The sequence below is a fragment of the Bufo bufo genome, chromosome 10 (genome assembly GCF_905171765.1).
Source record: "Bufo bufo chromosome 10, aBufBuf1.1, whole genome shotgun sequence".
NCBI lineage: Eukaryota > Metazoa > Chordata > Amphibia > Anura > Bufonidae > Bufo > Bufo bufo.
In genome coordinates, this window is record NC_053398.1 from 134,627,608 (window position 1) to 134,651,163 (window position 23,556).

Genomic DNA, 23,556 nt, shown 5'->3' on the forward strand with positions numbered 1-23,556 from the left:
ACCTCGCCACGCAAAACCATTTCTTGATAAAATCTTTAAATACAATCTGCCGGGCTGACAGACATATTGTTAAGGCAGATAGCACCTCATTTCAATGGCTGCCTTTAATATCAGTGCTTAGTGTATGTCGCATTGTAAATAACATTTGAGATGAAAACCCAATAATGAAATACTGTCTTTAATAGTTTACCATTGATGTCAGCAGAAAATTTGTAGCGCCTGAATATTGGAAATCGGGAGCGGCTCATATATACTGCCGCGCTGTAAATGACTGCATATTTAAATGGAGCTGACTATAGCAGAGATGTTATAGATATTAGTTGTGCGCGGGGAATGTGCTGACCCCACGCTATCTGACAAAAACGCTGCCTTAAATTATATATTGGTTACACGTAATGAATAATAGATCGCCGAGGTGTTGTTTGGCTGTAATAATGCTGATGATGGGTGGGGTGGGGTGGGGTGGGGGGAATATCTCACTATTGGGATCTAAACAAATGAGATATGTATAAGAGAATTCCTTTAATCTGGTTTTCATTGGATGCCGGTTTAGAAGATATGCCGGATGATCAGAAGCGCGGACCAATATATAGGTAGAGGGAAACCCACGATTTAATCCGCAGGCAGCATGTACAGAGCAGGAGGAGCTGAGCAGATTGATATATAGTCTTATAGGAAATGAGTCAGGAAAGCTCTTTCTGTTTAGGAGTCATGTGGGCGGTCCCAGTCGTGCAGACTCGCTGTCAGTCACTAACTAGGACCACTCGCATGACCACTAAGAATAACAAGGGCAGAAGTGCATGGGTGGGACTTACATTTGAAGGTTACATGTTTACACCTCTGCATGGGTGGAACCTACATCTGAACATTCAAGGTTATACCTCTTCATGAATGGAACTTACAGTTCTTATATTGGCACACACAATTCCCACTTCTGCCTGGGTGGAACCTATATTTGAAGACACAAGGTTACACCTCTGCACGAGTGGAAGCTTCATTTCTTATATTGGAGCACATACTTAAATCTACACCTCTGCATGGGTGGAACCTACATATGAACATGTACGGTTATACCTCTTCCTGAGTGAGACTTACAGTTCTTATATCGGGACCCACGCACACTTCATGTTATACCTCTGCATGGGTGGAGCCTACGTTCAAAGATACAAGGTTACGCCTCTTCATGGGTGGAACTTCAGTTTTTATACTGGGATGTGCACACTTCATGTTATACCTCTACATGGGTGGAACCTACATTTGGAAGTACAAGGTTACACCTCTGTATGGGTAATACCTACATTTAAAGGTACAGGTAAGCCCTCTGCATTGGTGGAGCCTACAGTTCCTATGTTGGGGCACGCACACTTCAATCTACACCTCTGGATGGGTGAAACCTACATATGAAGTTACAAGGTTATGCCTCTGCATAGGTGGAACCTACAGTTCCTAAATTGGGGCAAACACACTTCATATTATACCTTTTGAGTGGGTGGAACTTGCATTTGAGGATACAAGGTTATGCCTTTGCATGTGTAGAGCCTTCATTTACTATATTGGGGCACACACACTCTAATCTACCTTTCTGGATGGGTGGAACCCACAAATGAAGGTTATGCCTCTGCATGGGTGGAACTTACAGTTCTGATATTGGAGCAAGGCTACTCCTTTGCTTAGATTGTACTAACATATGAAGGCACAAGGATACTGTTCTGTATGGGTGAGACCTACATTTGAAGGTACAGGGTGATGTCGTTCATGGATGAGACCTACATTTGAAGGTACAGGGTTATGTCGTCCATGGATGAGACCTACATTTGAAGGTACAAGTCTATGGCTCTGCATGGGTGGGACCTACATTTTAAAGTACGTTTACACCTCTGCATGGGTGGGACAATCTGAAGGCACAAGGATATTGTTCTGCATGTCTGGGACCAACATTCGAAGGTCCAAGGTTACAGTATCTTACAAAAGTGAGTACACCCCTTACATTTTAGTAAATATTTTATTATATCTTATCATAGGACAACACTGAAGATCTGACACTTTGATACAATGTAAAGTAGTCAGTGTATAGTTTGTATAACAGTGTAAATTAGATTTTCCTCAAAATAACTCAACACACACCCATTAATGTCTAAACCGCTGGAAACAAAAGTGAGTGCACCCCTAAGTGAAAATGGCCAAATTGTGCTCAATTAGCCATTTTCCCTCCCCGGTGTCATGTGACTCGTTAAGGTCTCAAGTGTGAATGAGGAGCAGGTGTGTTGAATTTGGTGTTATCGCTCTCACACTCTCTCATACTGGTCACTGGAAGTACAACACGGCTCCTCATGTTAAAGAACTCTCTGAGGATCTGAAAAAAAGAATTGTTGCTCTCCATAACGACGGCCGAGGCTATAAGAAGATTGCCAACACCCTGAACCTGACCTGCACCACGGTGGCCAAGACCATACAGCAGTTTAACCAGACAGGTTCCACTCAGAACAGGCCTCGCCATGGTCGACCAAAGAAGTTGAGTGCACGTGCTCAGCGTCATATCCAGAGGTTGTATGAGTGCTGCCAGCATTGCTGCAGAGGTTAAAGGGGTTATCTAACTGCTATAATGCCCACACCAAACGCCCGGGCCCCTCACACAAATTGTACTTACCTCGCTCCCGCCACCCACGGTCGCTTCTACCCCGTCGCGCGGATCTAAACATCCAGCAACGGGGGGGGAGCAGCCAATAGTAGTCCATGACGGGAACGAGCCTCCCTAGCATCGCGGGTGACGCTAGGGAGGCTTGTCCCCTTCCACACAAAATATTTAAACTTTGGGCACAATTTGGCCATTCTTAGGAGTGCACTCACTTTTGTTGCCAGCGGCTTAGACATCAATGGCTGTGTGTTGAGTTATTTTGAGGGCACGCCCAATTTGGTGGCCATCCGACAGTTTAGGGAGGGTGGGCAGGGACTGGTGGTGCCCCCCCCTTGTTCCCCACCTTTTGTATGGGTTTCCCCTGGCCCCATTTGGTAGATGCAGGCGGGGGTTAATGCTGGGATCCAGGTTAGAGGGGAGGAGGTGGGCGTCCAGCAGGACATATAAGCCACTGTCCCGCCTCTTCTCTCCCTCTTTGAGCGGAAGCGCTGTGTGGGTAAGCTAGCGCTCTGTCCGCATAGAGATGTCCGCAGCAGACGCCCCCCTGCGGGAGGCTTTGATGGCGAGAATGGCGGAGGGGGGTGAGGGATGGCTGCGCTCCTTTTTGAGCAGCCTCGGTCCTTCCCAGCCTTCCTCCTCCCCTGGCTTGGCGTGTACCCCTGGGGAGGAAATAATGTCCGGCTCCAGGGCTTCAGCGGGGGGCAGGCGGTCCGCTCGGCTCACCCCCCCCCCCCCCGCTAGGCTCAGGTACAGTCCACCCCCCTTCGTTCCCCCGTACCTTAAGCGCTGCTATCGGCGCTGATGCAGCTCATGCTGACCGGCAGGTTCCCTGTGCTGCCGTGCCAGCGGAGGCTCCGCCCCTTCCTGCCTCCTCTCCTCACGTGTCCCGTCCTGCTGCCGCTTGTGTGAGTGCGGCGTGGGGCAATAGTGTATGGTCAGTCATGGGAGCGCAGGCAAGCAGCTCCTCATCTCAGGGTCTCCCCCTCACCCCTCCAGTTACTCAGCCCTTGGTCCCCCCCTGTACCCCAGGGGCAGCTACAAGATGAGGGGGCTTTGCCACCAGCAGCAGCTTTAGATGTTGTTGCCTCCCCTTCTCCCATTGATAATGGAGCGCAGGTGGACCCTCCCCCCGCCCCTGTGTTGAGTACCCATCCGCTGCCAGCCCCCCCTTCCTTGACTCCACAGAGGTCACGCCAGCGCAGGGTTCTATCCAGTTCGTCATCCTCCTCTCGGGATAGCAGGAGACGCGGTCGGCATGGTTCCCGCAGGCTTCACTCCCGCCGCAGGTCTGGCGACTCGGCGTGGAGCAGGCGCTCCAGATCCTCCAGGTGGCGCTCGCCGTCTTCCTCTGAAGGGTCGGTGGCAGGTCGAGCAACGCGTTCGCACCGCAGGAGGCGGACGCGTCGTCATTCATCCAGGGTTCGTAGCCTGGTTCCAGCGACGTCTATTCAGCCTGAGGTTCCGGTGCCTGTTCCTCCAGTGGTGCCAGTCCCGTCTTCATGCGAGCACAGCCGAGTTGTTGAAGACGCTGTTAGAGCGCTTGCAACAGCCTGCCCAAGCTCAGGGGCCCCCTCCTCCCAGTGTTAAGCAAGCGCCCGTGTTGGCGGTGGTACACAAGGATTCGTGCTATTGCGGGGTTAGCCTCCTTGGCACCCACCTGGACGAAACGGTGCGGGATAAGGTGTGGGCTAATCAGTATGTGGATGTCTGGTCCCTCATATCGGTTGACCAACATACAGTGGACAAGGAGAGGCATTTCTCAGATAAACCTTCTGAGCGCAGACCCAGAGTGGCTAAGACCATGAACAATTGGTTGAAGGCCTTCCCTGTTTTGGGTTGCATTATGGGGCAGCGTCATCCTGAGCGGTGTTCCGAACTGTTCATTTATCAGGATATAATCTATAGCGCTTACAAATCTCATGGGGGTAGCGCTTGGTGGCGGTATGATGAGGAGTTCCGTCGTCGTTTAGCGTTACAACCCGAGATCGGATGGGGGGTAAAAGCTACGGATGTGTGGTTGAGATTAATGGTGGCACAGAGGCCCCCTCCCTTTTCAGCGGCAGCCGCTGGTTCAGGGGGATCGTCTTCCCATGGACCCATGGCCGCCCGCCGCCCCGGGTCTTGCTGGTTGTTTAACGAGGGGAACTGCAGGTTTGCCGGGTTGTGTAAATTTAAACATGAGTGCTCCGCCTGCGGCGGCCCTCACCCAGCTAGTAAGTGCACCCGCCCCGCAGTTAAGCCTTCCAAACATTTTGAACAAGGGGGATATAAGGACCCCGGTGAGCGTGGCACAGATGGGCCCCTGGTAAGACAGGTACCCCAATAAACAGGCTGCTGCCCAACTCCGGTTTGGTTTTTCCTTTTGGTTTTTTTAATCCCCTTTGTTCTTAACCGTTTACCGTTTTTTTCGGATAACTTGAAATCGGCTCGGGAGCTTCCAGAGGTCCTTAGGGAAAAGGTCTATAAGGAGGTTTCTTTGGGTAGGATTAAGGGTCCGTTTGATGAGGTACCGTTCCCTAATTTACGGGTCTCCCCGCTTGGCGTGGTCCCTAAGAAAGAACCGGGTAAGTTCAGGTTGATACATCACTTATCCCACCCGAAGGGTTCGTCGGTGAATGATGCCATTAGTCCGGAGGACGCTTCTGTGTCTTATGTCTCCTTTGACCGAGCGGTTGTGTTGGTCAGGGAGGCAGGCAAGGGGGCCCTCCTGGCCAGGTCTGATATTGAATCGGCTTTCCGTCTTCTCCCTGTTCACCCTGATTGTTTTCACTTGCTAGGTTGCTGTGTGGATGGTCAGTTTTACTATGATTCGTGTCTCCCTATGGGTTACTCCATTTCGTGTCATTATTTTGAGTTGTTTGGTTCCTTCCTAGAATGGATTGTTCGTTATGAGTCGGGCTCTACGTCAGTTCTGCATTATTTAGATGACTTTCTTTTTGTTTCTCCGGGTTCAGGTAATGGTTGCTTGTTATTGCTGAATATTTTTTTAGAGAGAATGGCTTAGTTTGGGGTTCCCATTTCAGCGGAGAAAACGGAAGGCCCGGTTACGTGTTTATTGTTTTTGGGCATTGAAATAGACACAGTGGATATGGTTTTCCGGTTGCCACGTGAAAAGCTTCAAAAGCTTATGGGTTTGATTGATGGGTTTTTAGTAGTCAGAAAGGTTACCCTCCTACAGCTTCAGTCTCTTTTGGGCCTTTTATGTTTTGCATGTAGGGTGATGCCCATGGGGCGAGTTTTCGCCCGGCGTTTGTCATTAGCTACCAGGGGTGTCAAGTCTCCCCGGCATCGCATCCGACTCACTGCCTCACTGAAGGAAGACCTGCGGGTTCGGAAGGTCTTTTTACAATCCTTCAATGGCCACACTTGTTACATGTCCGGGGTGACCCCCAATTCCGAACTGTCCCTGTTTTCGGATGCTTCCGGATCATGCGGTTTTGGGACGATTTTGGAGGCCGAATGGTGTGCCGCTGAGTGGCCTGACTCATGGCGATCCTCTGGATTGTGCAGGAACCTCACGTTATTAGAGTTGTTCCCGATTATCGTGTCAGTGGAATTATGGGGGGACAGGTTGGCCAATAAGCATGTTTCTTTTTGGACGGACAATTTGAGTGTGGTCTACGCTGTCAACAGCTTGTCTTCCTCTTCCCTCCCAGTTTTGGCTTTGCTGCGGCATCTAGTGCTGCGATGCCTCGAACGTAATATCTATTTTAGGGCTCGTCATGTTCTAGGGGTTGATAATAAAATTGCTGATGCCCTTTCCCGTTTTCGTTAGCAGGATTTCCGGTCCTTTCTACCGGAAGCGGATCTGGAGGGCAAGAGATGCCCGTCGTACCTGTGGGACTTGGTGGACCGCAGCTGATGACGCTGGTCAGATCTTCAGTTTCCCCTGCTACATGGCAGGCGCATGGTAAGGCATGGGCTGAATGGTGGGGAATGCTGGACGACAGAGACGTGGTCTCCCGAGATGACCTGCGCTTGGAAGTCACAATTGAGTGGTTATTGCGTGGCTGGTTAGATGTGACCAAGCAGTTTATTATTCGTCAGGCTCTAAGGGGTTGGAGGAAGGAGTTTGTGTCACAGGAGACTCGGCAGCCGATCTCGTTTAACCTGCTAGGTAGGCTTATTGCCAGGCTTCCTGAGGTTTGCGCATCGCCATTTGAGACAGCGTTGTTCTCGTGTAGTTTTAGTATAGCCTTTTTTGCGGCCCTCCGGGTGGGTGAGTTGGTTGCCCCCTCTTGTCGCAGATCGGGGGGTCTTTCTGGTCAGGATGTCGTGTTAGGCAATGATTCTTTGAGGATTCGGGTCAGTCGTTCTAAGACAGACCAGTTTGGTAGGGGTTCCTGGATTCCTCTACATCCGATTCCTGGAATAACTTGCCCGGTCCGGCTGGTAGGTAGCTATAGTGCGCTGCGCCCGGCGGGCCACAATTTCTTTGCGCATGCAGATGGTTCCCTTTTGACCAAATTCCAGTTCACCAGGGTTTTGCGGTCCTGTTTAGAGTTAGTGGGGGTGAATCCCAAGGAATTCGGTACTCATTCATTCCGGATTGGGGCGGCTACGGAAGCGGCCAGGGCAGGTTTGCCCGAATCGGAAGTTATGAGGATTGGCAGGTGGAAGTCAGCTTGCTTTGCGAGGTATATTAGGCCGGATCTTTTGTTATAAAAAAAAAAAAATGAATTAATAACATAGCCGTTTTAATTTCCAGGAGACTTTGGCCGCATTGTTCCTCTTGTTTTTGATTTGTGCGGTGACTGCTTGGTTCTAATTCTGTTTTCTTGCAGGTCCAGGGCGTCCGGCTGTATGGATGATCGGCCATGCCTACATTTTCTGGGCGGCACAGAGAGCTGATTGCCGGCCTGGCGGGAGATCCCTCGTTTTCCCGGGAAGTTGATGTATCTGCAGTACGCAGCCCTGCAGGGTATTGCGATAGTGAGGTCACGGTTACTAGGCAAACGAGGGTTGCTCTTGGTTACTCACAGTTTATAGGATGACCCTGGGCAGGCGTACAGCAGTGATGGAGAGGCTGGCACAGAAGTCCTCTGGGGCACTCTCAGTGTATAGGGACCAGGCCGGTGGTAGGTGAGGTGCCCTGGGTGTTGCAGGTTTAATGTGCCTGTGGCAAGATCCCTTTAAGATTCGTGACACCAGTGCCGGTAACGGTGGCACACCGATTTATAATAGGAATAAGTGAGGAACACAGTTTGCAGTGAACCAAAACTTTCTTTACTGGAACAGTTAACTATTTACAGTTCTGTAAGCTCAGTTCCATATGACAGAAGCAGTCTTAAGCAGGCTTATACAATGATGGCAGGCAACAATGTTCTTGCAAGATACTCAGAGAGTTAAATACACTCACAGGTCAGGCTGCACCTTTTCCTCAGAAATCCTGTGCACTATTCCTCCTGTCTGTCTTGATCCCAATGCTCTATTGGTGGCTTTATCCTTGGTAAAGAAACTTCCTCAGGTATATATCTCCTTGCATTAGATAGATCCTTCTGCTCTTCAGCTCTCTTGTCTGGCTGGAAACCCTTCTGCTCTGCTCTGTACTGTCCTTTATAGGAACTGCAGGTTTCTCAGGAGGTAACTCTTCCCCTGGTGACAACTAGAAGCCTGGGCTGTCTAGCTGAATGTCAGAAGCTCACTTCAGCTGCTGCCTAGCTAAAGTACACACACCCATCTGACTCTACACACACTTTCCCTGAACAGGACCTGACTATTTATATTAGGGGTTCCCTAGCTCCCTCTACTGTCTTGGAGGAGAAATTACACCCTAACAGGCCTGATAGTCATTTAAAGCAGGGAAAATGCACATAAATAACATGAATAAAGTGACATTATGCATCAAAATGACATATAAGACACAATGGCCCTGTTCCACAGGAGGTGAAGAACAACGTGGCCCAATTGACCCTTGTGTAGTGCCCACATTTGCCTAGTGGGACACTACATACCCCGTTGCTTTAAAGTTGACCGTCCTCGGCGCAACACAAGGGGCCCTGCCCAGCTGGAAACTGTCACCTAATAGACAAAAAGTGCAAAGCAGGAACACACATCTACATTTGTAGTACATATTTATATCAGGCAGCTCTGGTGGCAAAGGAACAAGTCTGGTGAAAAGGGGCGTCGTTCTCTTCACTCAGGATAGTATAGGGAACAGGGGGCGCTGACCTGGTACAGCGTATCAAGGATAACCAGGATAGTCCATAATAATTAGATACAGAAGTCCCATAAAACAGCATCTCAGAGGCCCTCAGGCGTTGGGGTCATCTCTGGGCACATCCCTTGAATCCAGATTTGCATATAAAAGTCCACATTATTAAAATGGCATATAAAATAGTGCTGCAATGTCCCTATTCAACCTGAAAAGGGGGTTAAAAGGGTTAAAGTGCAAGAAAAACAAACAGGCACAACTTGGCTTAAGTCCTCAAAGCAGGCAGGAGGTCCTGTAAACAGTATGGCAGCAGAGCATTAGGACTTCTCAGTGGTCTCCAGCTACCACTGGGCCGCGGGGAACTGGCAGTAGCTCAATGGTGCCAAAACGAAGGACTCCTGTCCTGTAAGGGTTAAATCCACTGTAAGGGTCCCTCAGCAAAATCAAAACATGGCCTGGCAGGCCTACTCACAAATAGGTGTCAAATTCTTCAGTTGCACACCTTGGCTCTGCTCTGGGTCCTGGCCTGAAACAGGGATCCATGATTGGCTGGGTCCACAATATAGTGTCAACAGGGAGTTGAATCAGAAATGGGCCTCTCACTGGCATAGGCCCCATAGGTCTGGGGTTGGACAATGTAGGAGGCTCCGCGGGTCTAGGAGTGAATAATGCAGGAGGCTCTATGGGTCGGGGTGACGCTGACGGCAAGCGGCGGACCCGACATCTTGAGTACCAAAGTCTCTCCGGTGCCGCGACGGCGGGCGCAGTTACAGGGGCATCTGTAACTGCGGGATAGGAACCCTAACCACTTGCTCAGGGGCATCTGAGTCCTTTGTTGGATCCTTCCTCTCAGGTGACGGAGGCGCCACTCGGGATGCGGCAAGTTGGCGCAGGCCACGAAGGTGAAGTTCCAGTCTGACGATCTGTTCCTCCAGACTTTCGGATGCTGCGTCGCTGCTGGAATCTGTCACAGTTGCAGCCGGTTCAGGTAAGGGATCCGGACGGTCTGGCTCAGTCGCCGCAGGTTCCGGCGCCGGGTCTGTACTCTTTCCTTTCCGGATAGCATCCAGGGCTGCATGGAACTTTTCTAAGTTCTCCATTTCTTTCAGAGTTTTTTCTCTGCGGGGCAGCTCAGGGTGAGGGGTAAGTACATTTTTCAAGTACGGTGGGCTGCCAAAAGACATTGGGGCCGGTGAAGGAACCCCATTCCTGATAGGTATTATGCGCTGGCTCCATCGAGCGCTCCGGTTCGCGTCCCGGACTGGTGGGCTCGTCGGGCTCTTCCCAACTTTCGGATCCTGGCTTGGGACGGCTTATAGTTGTTGCGTAGGGGCCTCTCAGGCCCTCGGCAGGGGTAAACTCCACCTCCTCTCCTTCGCGGAGGTTGTGCAGGTGGTCCGGCAGGTAACTGTGCTTGACAGACCTCCAGGTTTACATATAAGTCTCTGCCAGTCGAATAATCCTTTATAAAGCCGAAGCCCCGATCCTTATCAAAGGTCACCACTACCCCCATCCTCCTTTCCAGGCGGGGTTGAGTTTCAGTGTGGCGCTCGTAGATGGTCTTGGCCAATTCTTCAAAGTAAATATTTTTTCTTGTAGTCTTCTGTATAGCAGCATTGCGTATATCTGCCATCAATGCAGACCATTGCGCCGTGGGTCGCACACAGTCCCTCCACGAGCCGAAGTATGGCTCAGACTGCGATCCTGACGGCAGGCTGGTGGGTCTCTCCAGTCCCGGAGTGTAAGCCGGTGGCGCTTCTTCTTCTTCCAACAGAGTGGATGCCATAATTGGAACAACAGGTGAGGCTAACAAGTCGGAGCGATGCTCACTCTGCAGCATGCTCGATCCTTCTCTGGAGAGCGACAGGGCGGCACCTATTATTCCAGACAAGACCTCCCATTGCTCTTGGAGGCCACCCCCCAGGTACTCCAACATAGGGGAGGCGGAGTCCATCTGAGTAGACATGCAAATTCGCAGACAGGGCGGTGGCGCGGACATACAGTCTTTCCCGCACTTTTTAGCAGAAGGCGCCAATTTTTCCCGCCCACAAAGTACAAAGATGACGCAGGAATTATTCCAGTCAGGTTAGGTGGCCATCTTTGAGAAAAACGCTGTCCATTCACTGACAGCAAGCGGTGACTTAGAAACGGCAAACAGTCCATAAAAATACAATTTTCGCACCGCAATTTTTTTTCCAGTTCTTTGGCCCAACAATTTTTCAATAAACGGATAGGGCTTTATCACTTTATGGCAATAACGGCACACAGTTACACCCTAACAGGCCTGATAGTCATTTAAAGCAGGGAAAATGCACATAAATAACATGAATAAAGTGACATTATGCATCAAAATGACATATAAGACACAATGGCCCTGTTCCACAGGAGGTGGAGAACAACGTGGCCCAATTGACCCTTGTGTAGTGCCCACATTTACCTAGTGGGACACTACATATCCTGGAGAGGAATCCGTGGCTTACGATGGTCGCAGCTCCTTTCCCAAGTAGTGGATATTGGTTTGCAAGCCAATGGTCCGGTGATTCTGGTCATACATGCAGGGGGAAACGATATAGATTCCGTGCCCCTGGTGGTCTGATCTGGAGCGGTTCCCGTCCTTTTTTCCTGAAGTGGTTCTGGTGTGGTCCGAAGTTGTCCCTCGTGTTGTATGGCAGGGTGGGGAGGCAGTTGAGAGGAGCAGGAGAGCGGTGAATGCGCGTATATCCCGTTTTGTCCCGGGGTGGTGTGGTGGTTCGCCACCGGCAGCTCGAAGGCGATAATCGCTCACTGACGAGGCCCGATGGGGTGCATCTTTCTGATATTGGATTGGATATTTTCCTCTCAGGTCTTCAGGATGGGGTGGAGCAGGCCATGTTTTTGTTGGGTGGTGGTCGGAGCCCCGTTTGAGGGCGGTTCTCCTCCGTGGCGGCAGGTTAATACAACGGAGAGGTGTTGGAGGCAAATGGGCGGAACTGCCCGCTGGGAGACCAGCGGCTGGCAGAGCGCACGGTGCTAAGGTATATGGTTTTGCCGTTTAAATAATTAGCTGTGGCCGATTACCACCCAACAACAATTAAGTGGTTAAAAGATGAACAGTGTCAGTGTCCTTATTGAAGGGGTTTCTGGGTATTGGTATGGGGGCCAGAAGGAGGATGGAGTTCAACCCCCCCCCCCCCTTTTCCTGATTATACCGACAGTCTACACTGTTATACATTGTATCAAAGTGTCAGATCTTCAGTGTTGTCTCATGAAAAGATAAAATATTTACAAATATGTGAGGGGTGGACTCATGTATCTCTACAGGAGTAGGGCTGACTGCTGAAGGTACACGATGCCTTCCACATGGACTCAGTCAGCCGTAAAGCCTGACACCCTTCTTCATCCACCATCCAAAACAGAATCTGTCCGCCTAACTTGTTCTCTCCAGCAAAACCCATTATGTCGCTACATCTCCATGATTAAAGTTTCATTTTAAGCTAAAATCGCCCTTCCCTTGTCAGACACGAGCGGGTAAATCATGCCTCTCCCAATCGACTCGAGGTGTTTCCTTATTTATAAAGGGGAGAATGAGCATCTTTCTACCCAGAGGCATTTGCACAAAACAATCACCATAACTGGATTATTAATTTTAATTTGCACTTCTTATTACTGAACCGGGAGCATTATATTACTTCTCCGCTGCTTCAATATCATTTATATCCCCCCCAAAAAAAGTCTGGAGATATAATTAACATTTCTTTGAATTTAACGGGTCATGTTTCAATATCTTGTAGCAAGTCTAATAGTCTTGAGCAGAAAATGGCTTGTTCCAGCATATGTCCGTCCAAAATAGAACCTCGGAAATCTGTCAATCTGTGCGGAGCAGCCTGGCCGATCCCAGGCAAGGGATAAAAGGCCTTTAAGGAGTCAGATGGTGACTCTCAGAGCGCTAGTGATATGGAGATAAAGTGATAGGCATATGATATCTTGCCGCCACTCCAAGGACATGCAATGTCAGGCGCAGCGGCTGTTGCCACCGAACGAGCTGCAGATGGCCGAGTCGTTCTCGCAGGGTAAGGGGCTTATTTCAGGAGTCTGGAAATAATCACATCTTTACTATATACCTCAATGCTGCAGGGGAGGGGGAAACCGGCTAATTAACCTCCTGTTATTAATATCCTCGGCTCCGAGCGGAGATTGCACTTCTAAATTGACAACCGTCGGCCATATTGCCCTCGCGCCGGTGCTGGGGAAACCCCATTTAGAGGGTAGGTGTATGTTGAAGAGACACAGCTGTGAGGTCAGGGTGTGTTTCAGCAGTACAGAGGGTTTCAGGAGATGAATGCAGGCAGTGGCAGTGATCTGTTCACACAGGTGATGATGGGGGGTGGAGTACCATGGAGGATGACTGCAGAATAGTGGGAGGTCACAGACCGAGAGTGACACAGGGGAAGGAGCAGAGGCCACAGCAGCGCAGAGTATTTCAGAAGAGGAGCGTGCTGATCCTGGTGCTGTTGTCAATGAGGACAGGGCTGTAAGTGACAAGGGAAGTCTTATGATGGGAGGAGGAGAATAGAGACAAATGGGGAAATACAGATAATTGGAAAAAGAGTAGGGTCCACAGCGGAACAGAGTATTTCAGGAGAGGATCACAAGGAGGTGTTCACTCACTGGATGATGAGGGTGATGATGAAGGCACTGTCATGGTGGGAGAATGGAGAAAAGAAGGAGGTCACAAACTGAGAGTGACATATGGAAGAAGCAGAGACCACAGCAGTGCAGAGTATTTCAGGAGAGGAATGTTGTGGTGATGTCAATGAGGACGGGGTTGTAAGTGACAAAGGTACAGTCATAATAGTATGAGGGGATTAGAGACAAGTGGGAAAGTGCAGATAATAGTGGAAAAAGTGGGGTCCACAGCAGAACAGAGTATTTCAGGAGATGAACACTCGGAGTGGCAGTGATCTGTTCACTCATGGGATATGGGCAGTGTCATGGTGGAAGGACACAGACTGAGAGTGACATAGCGGACGGAGCAGAAACTACAGCAGCGCAGAGTATTTCAGGAGAGGAATGTGCTGATCCTTGTGCTGATGTCAGTGAGGACAGGACTATGAGGGACAGGGGCAGTGTCATGATAGGAATAGGAGAATGGAGACAGTGTACAACAGAGTATTTCAGGAGAGGATGTCAAGGAGGGGCAGTGATCTGTTCACTCATGGGATATGGGCAGTGTCATGGTGGAAGGACACAGACTGAGAGTGACATAGCGGACGGAGCAGAAACCACAGCAGCGCAGAGTATTTCAGGAGAGGAATGTGCTGATCCTTGTGCTGATGTCAGTGAGGACAGGACTATGAGGGACAGGGGCAGTGTCATGATAGGAATAGGAGAATGGAGACAAGTGTACAACAGAGTATTTCAGGAGAGGATGTCAAGGAGGGGCAGTAATCTGTTCACTCATGGGATGATGGTGAAGGCAGTGTCATGGTGGGAGAATGAAAAAAAGTGGGAGGTCATAGCAGAAGGAGCAGAGGCCACAGGAGCGCAGAGTATTTCAGGAGAGAAGCGTGCTGATCCTTGTGATGATGTTGGTGAGGACAAGGTTGCAGTCGACAGAGGCACAGTCATTATGAGTGGAAGAGAATATAGATAGGTTGGAGGATGCAGATAATAGTAGAACGAGTGGGCCCACAGGAGCACAGAGTATTTCAGAAGAGGATTTTGCAGATCTTGTGTAGGTCAGTGATCTGTCCACTTATACGATGTTAGTGTGGACAGGACTGCATGTTACAGGGGCAGTGTCGTGATGTGTGGAGGGAATAAAGATAAGTGGGAGGTCAGAGAGTTACATAGTGGGAGGAGGCAGGTCCTCCAGCAGCACAAAGTATTTCAGAAGAAGAGCGTGCTGATGTCACTGAGTACAGGGGGCAGTATCATAAAGGGAATGAGTATGAGGAAAGGGAATGAAGACAAGTAGGAGGTCACATATTTACAGTTGAGTCTTCCATCAGCACAGAGTATTTCAGGAGATGAGGGTTCATGCTGCACTTGTGTGAAGCAGCATCAGTGTCATGTACTGTAGCCTCCACCCTGCTGTTTGTATCGGTCCGCTTTCTGAGTGCCAGCTCCTGGGCCCATTCACTTAGGTCAATGTTTTCCTTCCCCATAACAATTTCCATTAGGATATAACTCACACTGCAGCTGCTGATCTCCCCCGGCGGCCACCTTTCTCTGCAGTGATTGCTGACACTTCTTCAAGGGTAGAGCATTTGTTTTATTGAATCGGAGTTACTCCTGCCAGGCGGCCTAAATCAGTGGCGATGCTCGGAGAGGCAGCATAAATTTGTAAGGCTGTGCAACGAGACCGGACAAGGTTATACGGAGCCGGATCCTGCAGGCTGCACGAGTCGCGCTGCGTGGGACCTTGTTTATACTGCGGTTCAGACTGGAAGCATCAGGTTTGGCTTCAGCAGGACAACTGTCCAACTGGGCAATCGTCCGGGGTCAATATTTCCTAGGGGTCTACCCAGGAATGGATGCCTAGGAGCGGTAAAATATTCCACTTTAAATGGCGGAAATGTGGACACTATATGGTAGTATTATTTTCATACAGTTTGGTGGTATTGTATAGCTGTAAATAGGGACATAAACCAAGCAAATGCTTGTGGCTCCTGAGATCAAGGGGCTCCCTGCTGGCCAAAAAACAAAATGACTAATGGGGCAGACATACCACCTGTGCAGCTGTCTGGGAAGGTTCTCATTCATGGTATATCGGTGGTAATGTCAGAGCAACTGGACTGGCATTTTCACTAGTCATCCAACTGGCTTTCTCAATTAGAATGACTTGTACAAGGAATCTCCAGCTTTAAATACTGGTGACTCATGCTTTAGTCAGTAAAATCTATTTATCATAATCAATACACGTCAAGGACCTCATGGAGGTAAGATGTTGATTACATGTGCATGACTGATGTTCTTAGGTGTGATTAACCTGCTTCAGAAGAGGTGTGAGAACAGCATTGTAGGTGGCAGACAATAGATGTCGCACCGTTCCACCTCTGTTCAAGCTCTGTTTCTCCAGTTTGACATAACCAGCTTTGATGCCTCCTTTGAACCAGTCCTCCTCTGTGTCTAAGATGCAAACCTTGCTATTCTCAAACTCTGTCCTTAAGATGAAGATACACAGCTAAGTCCTGAGCGTAGTTGTTAGCTCCTATGTGCTGGGCCGTACGCTGGTGTGACTGCTGTTTTGTTTCCTCAGTGTACAAGTCAGCTGCAGGGGGGCCCTATGGTTCCGCTTCACAAGGGCCCATGGGGAGAAGGCGCCGTTCCCAGCTGCAGAGCATTGCTAAGCTGAGAGTGGGGCTTAGTGGGTGATGAGGCGGGAGCTTAGTGGTGTGATGGGGCGGGGCTCAGTGTTGCACCAGAGTGTAGCTTAATGTTGATGGGGCGGAGCTTATCTGGATGAAGGGGTGGGGCTTAGGCTGCTGGGTGCAGCTTAATGTTGATGGGGCTGAGCTCATCTGGGGGAAGGGGGTGGGGCTTAACAGACAGGGTGGGGCTTAGGTCTGTTAATTTCCTCCAGAAGGGGGAGCCAGGAGTTACAAAGGGTGAGGGTCCTAATGGCAACACCCGACGCAGGTGGGCGTGATGACGTCATTGTGCGCCTGTGTCGGGACGCAGCACTATGACGTGTGCGCCCCTGCCTCATCCCGCCTTCCTCTGCGAGTAAGCTCCTGGCCCTGGACATAGGTAAGTATTTAGCTTTTAATTTATTTTATTTTTTCTATTTTATGTGCCTACTTTGGGGGACATGGGAGGTGGGGACACACAGGAGGACATATTAGTGAAGAGACAGCAAGTACATCAGGGGGGAATTACTATATTGCGGATTCTGTATGAGGGCAAATTACTATGTGGGGCCAAATTATTATGGGAGGGATCACTATGTGGGGGCAAACTACTGTGTGGGGGCAGTGTGAGGGAAATTACTATGTGGGGGAAATTACTATGTGGGGAAATTACTATGTGGGGGAAATTACTGTGTGGTGGCAGTGTGGGGCAAATTACTGTGTGGGGGCAGTGTGGGGGAAATTACTGTGTGGGGGCAGTGTGGGGGAAATTACTATGTGGGGGCAGTGTGAGGGAAATTACTATGTGGGGGAAATTACTATGTGGGGGAAATTACTATGTGGGGGAAATTACTATGTGGGGGAAATTACTGTGTGGGGCAAAGTACTGTGTGGGGGCTGTGTGGGGGAAATTACTGTGTGGGGGCAGTGTGGGGGAAATTACTGTGTGGGGGCAGTGTGGGGGAAATTACTGTGTGGGGGCAGTGTGGGGCAAAGTACTGTGTGGTGGCAAACTACTATATGGGGGCAGTGTGGGGGAAATTACTGTGGGGGGCAAATACCTGTGGGGGATTACTATGTGGCGGCAGTGTGGGGGAAATTACTATATGGGCGCGTTGCTATTGGTTAGGCACTGTAGGGGCAATTCTATTATTTCTGGGGACACTATACAGGGATTATTACCTGGAGCACAATTTAGGGTGTTATTATTACTGGGGGCACTCTAGGGGGCATTATAGCTGCTGTAGACACTATAGGGACATTTGGGGTAATTTATCAAACTGGTGTAAAGTAGAACTGGCTTAGTTGCCCAAAGCAGCCAATCAGATTCCACCTTTCATTTTTGACAGCTCTTTTGGAAATCCAGTTCTACTTTACACCAGTTTGATAAATGACCCCAATTATGTCTACTGGGGTCACTATTTTTCAGCAGTATAGTACCTGGGGCATTGGGGGGCACAACAGGCACAGTATTGGGGGTGGCAGCAGGAAGACAGGATGGGGCGGTTGATGGAAAAACTGAGAAATCTACCATGTCTGTGTTACAAACTCTGTAGAGACGAGATGCGGCTGAAAGAATTTGTCATGGCGGTCTGGGTCAGACGCAGGAGAAGAGGAAAGAGAAGGTCTACATGACAGGAGATGTCCCTGGATGTAAGAGGTATTTTAAATTTGGCGACCAAATTTTTCAGTTTAGGAGCCAATTTGGGTTATTTTTTTAGTCTGAAGATGTCATATGGCCTAGGAAGAGAATGTGGCACTCACAAAGCACTGCAGCCCCTTCATAGGGTAATCCCCTAATAAATACAAATTTGTGGGTGATTTTTCATCAATGTGTGAGGTACAACACACAGTATGAGAGGGGCTGGATCTGCTTAGATTAATTCTTATGAACTAGAAAGACATATTATACTTGCTGGATGGACACTACCAAACATACAGGAGAATACAGCACCACATACTCATTACATCCAGCCCCTCACAAGTGATGTCTCCTCTGATGTAGACATTCTCTTTCTTCTTCTCCATCCAGCCCATAACAGCTTCTTTCAGACATGTCTCATATCTGTAGTTTGCCACACATACATCTTAGGTTCCTCACTTTTTTATGTTCCTTCCAATCCTGCTGCTACCCACAGAACTGTTTCCACTGTGCTCCCTAATGCACCCAAAAACTATTCTGCAGAGATAATACTGCCTAAAGTAATATAAAAGTCCCACCAATAGCTATAATTGTCTCCCAGAGTGCCATCATTAGTAATAATGCCCCAAATAATGATAATGCCCTCCAAGAGTGCACGTTAGTAGTAGTGTCCTCCATATAGTGGCAAATAATAATGCGCACCATAGTGCACTCAGTAATAATAAGGCACCCCTGTAGTGCCCCCAGTAGTACTAAGGCGCCTTAATAGTGCTGCAGTAGTTAAAATGCCCTGTATAGTGACCCAGTAGTTATAATGCCCCAGAAAGTCTAATGCTCCCTATAGTGCCCTAGTAGTTATAATAGTCCCCGTAGTGCTCCCAACAGGTATAATGCCCCTCTGTAGTATCCCCAGTATTATAGTGCACCCCGTGGTACCTCCAGTACTTATAGTGCCCCCTATCATGCCTATAATACTTATTGTGCCGCCTTGTAGTGTTCCCAGTCTTTATAGTGGTCCCTGTAGGTATAATGCACCTTTGTAGTCCCATTATTATAGTATAGTATCCCCCTATTATGCCCACAATACTGTCACGCCCTGCCCTGTGGTTGTTCTGAGGAGATCTGTCAGAGTTGCTGCATGTGACTCGATCTGACAGTTTGTTTTGTTGTGGGTTTGATCTGAATCCCACCTCCTCCCAGGTGTTGTTCTTTAGGTAATTGGTGAGGCTATTTATTCCTCCCTCTCCCTATAGCCTTTGCGGGTTATAGTTCTGCCTTGTGTGAGCTCTGGAAGTTTGGTGGATTGTCTGCTCCAACACATCTCTAGATAAGTCCTTTTCCCTTTTTCCTTCTGTGTCTGTTATTACTAGGCCTCTAGGGTGACGCTTCGGTTGTTGAAGGAGCTGGGTGTCTCTTTCCCTGTTCCCTACAGCTGAGGGTTTGGTTCAGTGTGTTATAGTCTTAGGTACATGGGCATATGCATATCTACCATCGAGATATGCACATGGGCATAGCAGCTTAGGAAAAGTGTTTTAGGGATTGCTACGAGGTGACCCCTTTGTTCCCTAGCATTTGGGGCCTAGTCAGTTGTTTTGTTTGCCTTGTCGTGTTCTGTTTCCTTCCCTTATCTTACCTACCGTGACAAATACTTATAGTGCCCCCTTGTAGTTTCCCCAGTCTTTATAGTGGTCCCTGTAGGTATAATGCCCCTCTGTAGTCCCAGTATTATAGTGCAACCCCGTAGTGCCTACAGTACTTATAGTGCCATAGGTACATCCAGTCCTCATAGTGACCCCATACCTCCCAACTTTAGAAAAGAAGGAAGAGGGACACTATGTGCCTCCTTCTCAGTAGTTATGCCCAGATATGTACCCCCTCACAGTAGTTATGCCCAGATATGTGCCACTCACATTAGTTATGTCCATAATGTGCCCCCTCACAGTAGATATGCCCAGAAATGTGCCCCCTCACAATAACTATGCCCAGATATGTGCCCTCTCACAGTAATATGCCCAGCTGTGCTCCCTCACAGTAATATGCCCAGCTGGGCCCCTCACATTAGTTATGTCCAGAAATGTGCCCTATCATAGTAGTTATGCCCAGATATGTGCCCCCTTACAGTAGTTATTTCCAGATATGTGCCCCCTCACAGTAGTTATTTCCAGATATGTGCCCCCTCACAGTAACGATGCCCAGATATGTACCCCCTTACAGTAATATGCCCAGCTGTGCCCCTCACAGTAATATGCCCAGCTGTGCCCTCTCACAGTAATATGCCCAGCTGTGCCCTCTCACAGTAATATGCCAAGCTGTGCCCTCTCACAGTAATATGCCCAGCTGTGCCCTCTCACAGTAATATGCCCAGCTGTGCCCGCTCACAGTAATATGCCCAGCTGTGCCCGCTCACAGTAATATGCCCAGCTGTGCCCCCTCACAGTAATATGCCCAGCTGTGACTCTCATAGTAATATGTGCAGCTGTGCCCCCTCACAGTAATATGCCCAGCTGTGCCCCCTCAAAGTAATATGCCCAGTTAGGTACCCTCTTACAGTAGTTATGTGCCCTCTCACTGTAGTTATGCCCAATTATGTGCCCCCCTCACAGTAGTTAGGTGAAGTTATGAGCCCCCTCACAGTAATATGCCCAGCTGTGTCCCCTCACGGTAATATGCCCAGTAAAGTGCCCCCTCACAGTAATATGCCCAGTATAATGCCCCCCCCCCCCACTGTTAGTGATGCAGCCTGCGGCCTGTTGTCAGCTTCTTTGCTCAGGCGGTCGATTTAAAGTCAACGCGCCGTCTATGTCTTGGAGAAGGTGTGTGATGATGTTGCGATTATGTCATCACATTATAACGTTCTGCACAATTCTATTTCTCATAGGCCTCTTGCCTTGTGGCCTGTGAGCAAGAACGGTAGGGCAGGGAGACATTGACTTCCGTGTCCCCCCGCAGTGATTTGGGGCCTGGGACAGAACATCCCAGCGAGGCATACAGTCTTGTTTACATCCAAATACTGAAAAGTTTTAGGGTCGGTTACAGTTACTTCCAGTCTAGACAATCCTCTAGGAGAGTTGGACTCCAGACTGATACAGTTTACTTCCACTGACACATTGTAGCAAACTATCAGCACAGGAGAGAGATGTGTGCTACTGATGTGTTGAGCTCACAGAGAACTGTTTAGACTGGATGCAATTGTAACAGACCCTCAGTTCTGAGAGGTATCAGGTCTGTAAAAACTTTCAGTCTCTAGATGTAAACAAAAAATGCTTACATTCACCGACTGCAAGCAGAGATTTTTTAAAAGGTGAGGAACTGAAGCACTTAAATGGGTTTTCCAGGATTTATTTTTTACTGATGAGGTCATCAGTATCTGATCCAACACCCGGGACCCCCACCGATCAGCTGTTTTGAGAAGGCAGCTCATTTAGCACAGTGCCCTCCATTGTATAGTGGTTGTGCTTGGTATTGCACTCAGCGCCATTCACTTGAATGGGGCTGAGCCGCTCCTAGGCCATGTGACACAGAAACGTGTTGTCACTGGTTCAGGGAACAGCTGATCAGGTTTCGGACCCCCCACCGATCAGATACTGATATGAGGATAGGTCATCAGCAGGGGCATAGCTAAAGGCTCATGGGCCCTTGGGCAAGGGTTCAGCTTGGGCCCCCCTTCCCTCAGTGCTTTGTGGCCAGGAGGAGGGAAGCACATAGCCTTCATACTGCCTGAGACAAAAATTGAAACGGCAACCCCGCCATGCCAAATCCTTGACCTAACCCCTTGCCTCCAGCCAGAGGTGTAACTTGACCGGCATGCACTGGTGTTTTTTTATGTGGCCCAAGGGTCTTTGGGGCCCTCAGGCTCCTGGGCCCAGTAACGACTTTTACCTCTGCACCCCCTATAGCTACGCCCCGGTCATCAGTAAGAAAATCTTGGAAAACTCCTTTAATATATTAGGGGTTGACTTAGGGGAGTGGTAATAACAGTGCTGCATGTAATGCTATCAATCCAGTGAGAGACATTGGAGCGCGCTGTGAGTGACCCGGTCACCGGACTGGGCTCTGTGGCCCCCAGGTACCAGCGCTGTGACTGACCCGGTCACCGGACTGGGCTCTGTGGCCCCCAGGTACCAGCAGTGTGAGTGACCCGGTCACCGGACTGGGCTCTGTGGCCCCCAGGTACCAGCAGTGTGAGTGACCTGGTCACCGGACTGGGCTCTGTGGCCCCCAGGTACCAGCAGTGTGAGTGACCCGGTCACCGGACTGGGCTCTGTGGCCCCCAGGTACCAGCAGTGTGAGTGACCCGGTCACCGGACTGGGCTCTGTGGCCCCCAGGTACCAGCAGTGTGAGTGACCCGGTCACCGGACTGGGCTCTGTGGCCCCCAGGTACCAGCAGAGCTTCACTGCACGTTTCTCAGCTTCCTCTTCTGTGCGATCTCGTGTAATGGGATGAAGACACCTCGGCTTAATAGGTAAATATTTATTGGCACTAATTACTGCCATGACCTCATCTGTGGGAGGCGCTGCTGCCAGTCACCGGGGTGTCATTAAGGAGGCGCAGAGCAATAAGGAGGCAGAAAAATCTCTATCACTTACCGGAGGCCTGACATCAGCGGGAAGGAGCAGCGGCGGCCATTATCCACTGTGATTTACGGCACAAGGACAGAGATAAAGGTGTCAGACGTCGTCCTGTACCCCAAGTGTCAGTGTCATTATCCTGTCCCCCAAGTGTCAGCGCGTCATTATCCTGTACCCCCAAGTGTCAGTGTCATTATTCTGTCCCCCAAGTGTCAGTGTCATTATCCTGTACCCCAAGTGTCAGTGTCATCATCCTGTCCCCCAAGTGTCAGCGTGTCATTATCCTGTCCCCCAAGTGTCAGTGTCATTATCCTGTCCCCCAAGTGTCAGTGTCATTATCCTGTCCCCCAAGTGTCAGTGTCATTATCCTGTCCCCCAAGTGTCAGCGTGTCATTATTCTGTCCCCCAAGTGTCAGTGTGTCATTGTCCTGCTGTCCCCCAAGTGTCAGCGTGTCATTATCCTGTCCCCCAAGTGTCAGCGTGTCATTATCCTGTCCCCCATGTGTCAGTGTGTCATTGTCCTGCTGTCCCCCAAGTGTCAGCGTGTCATTGTCCTGCTGTCCCCCAAGTGTCAGCGTGTCATTCTTCTGTACCCCAAGTGTCAGCGTGTCATTCTTCTGTACCCCAAGTATCAGCGTGTCATTCTCCTGCTGTCCCCCAAGTGTCAGCGTGTCATTGTCCTGTACCCCAAGTGTCAGCGTGTCATTCTCCTGCTGTCCCCCTAGTGTCAGCGTGTCATTATCCTGTCCCCCAAGTGTCAGCGTGCCATTCTCCTGTCCCCCAAGTGTCAGCGTGCCATTATCCTGTCCCCCAAGTGTCAGCGTGTTATTATCCTGTCCCCCAAGTGTCAGCGCGTCATTGTCCTGTCCCCCAAGTGTCAGCGTGTCATTATCCTGTTCCCCAAGTGGCAGCGTGTTATTATCCTGTACCCCAAGTGTCAGCGTGTCATTATCCTGTACCCCAAGTGTCAGCGTGTCATTATCCTGTTCCCCAAGTGTCAGCGTGTCATTATCCTGTACCCCAACTGTCAGTGTCATTGTCCTGTCCCCCAAGTGTCAGCGCGTCATTGTCCTGTCCCCCAAGTGTCAGCGCGTCATTGTCCTGTCCCCCAAGTGTCAGCGCGTCATTGTCCTGTCCCCCAAATGTCAGCGTGTTATTATCCTGTCCCCCAAGTGTCAGTGTTATTATCCTGTCCCCCAAGTGTCAGCGCGTCATTGTCCTGTC

The 23,556-nt window shown here is 49.7% G+C and overlaps 1 long non-coding RNA gene across 1 annotated transcript; it reads left to right on the plus strand.

Moving 5' to 3' along the window:
- Nucleotides 1–5,160: 5,160 nt before the first annotated feature.
- LOC120980313 lies at nt 5,161–7,460 on the plus strand. Its single transcript, XR_005774503.1, has 3 exons — nt 5,161–5,199; nt 6,414–6,545; nt 7,420–7,460. It is a non-coding gene; the product is annotated as an uncharacterized LOC120980313 (long non-coding RNA).
- Nucleotides 7,461–23,556: the final 16,096 nt, after the last annotated feature.